At 42.7% G+C, this 1,335-nt stretch overlaps 1 non-coding gene across 1 annotated transcript; it reads right to left on the bottom strand.

Moving 5' to 3' along the window:
- Positions 1-700: 700 nt before the first annotated feature.
- On the bottom strand, positions 701-775 carry Trnas-cga (transfer RNA serine (anticodon CGA)). Its single transcript has one exon. It is a non-coding gene; the product is annotated as a tRNA-Ser (tRNA).
- Between the last annotated feature and the right edge of the window lie 560 nt (positions 776-1,335).

The following is a 1,335-nucleotide window of genomic DNA, read 5'->3' as shown; positions in this document are numbered from 1 at the left end:
AGTACTGGTCTGGGCCGCCATTTCTTCCAAAGGAATCATTGGCCCATTTTTCAGATCCGAAACGATTACTGCATCACGCTATCTGGACATTCTTCGTGAATTTGTGGCGGTACAAACTGCCTTAGACGACACTGCGAACACCTCGTGGTTTATGCAAGATGGTGCCCGGCCACATCGCACGGCCGACGTCTTTAATTTCCTGAATGAATATTTCGATGATCGTGTGATTGCTTTGGGCTATCCGAAACATAGAGGAGGCGGCGTGGATTGGCCTCCCTATTCGCCAGACATGAACGCCTGTGACTTCTTTCTGTGGGGACACTTGAAAGACCAGGTGTACCGCCAGAATCCAGAAACAATTGAACAGCTGAAGCAGTACATCTCATCTGCATGTGAAGCCATTCCGCCAGACACGTTGTCAAAGGTTTCGGGTAATTTCATTCAGAGACTACGCCATATTATTGCTACGCATGGTGGATATGTGGAAAATATCGTACTGTAGAGAGTCCCAGACCGCAGCGCCATCTGTTGTTGAAAATTGTAACTACTGTTTGTCTGCCTGAAAATGTACTGTTGTCCCAAGCATATTGCAACAAACGGTGTATTTCTATCGCTGCTCGTTTAGTTTTTATTGCCGTTTCAAATATACCGGTCATTTTTGAAACACCCTGTATGAAACTTCCCGGCAGATGAAAACTGTGTGCCCGACCGAGACTCGAACTCGGGACCTTTGCCTTTCGCGGGCAAGTGCTCTACCAACTGAGCTATCGAAGCACGACTCACGCCCGGTGCTCACAGTCTTACTTCTGCCAGTATCTCGTATTTCACAGTTCACGTAGAAATTAATAATAGCCAGAGGAATCATGATACCTTAAAAAGAAACACGTGCATTACCATTATTTGCACGACGATTCTGATGGTATAATCAGATTTTCAGTATCTTTATCAGTTTAAAGTTTAGTATCTGACTGTAAATTATACAAGTAACACCCAGCAACTAATTTACAAAATCGAAACGTTTCATCCGATTTTGTCGATCGACATGTCTTTAGAAAGCTATAAGTGTAAACCTAAATTGGCATGAATTACAGGCATGTAACTTAAACAATACATGAGTTATTGGAGGTCAAAGTGGCCGATTACTGTCGATCGCGTCAGGCCATAAGTGCTCCACAGTTACACGAAAAAACGGCAGCAGCATGCTTATAAATATGTATTTATTCATCTATGTCTTTGTTTATATCCCATATATACTATTCATGAAGAAACTGGTCAAATATTTACTGTGTTTTAGAAAGCACAGAGACATTAGGCTACTGGCCTACTTTTGCTTCT

This window comes from Schistocerca nitens, chromosome 6 (genome assembly GCF_023898315.1).
Source record: "Schistocerca nitens isolate TAMUIC-IGC-003100 chromosome 6, iqSchNite1.1, whole genome shotgun sequence".
Taxonomy (NCBI): domain Eukaryota; kingdom Metazoa; phylum Arthropoda; class Insecta; order Orthoptera; family Acrididae; genus Schistocerca; species Schistocerca nitens.
The sequence above is the reverse complement of the archived record's forward strand: the minus strand, read 5'-3'. Positions and strand labels throughout refer to the sequence as shown.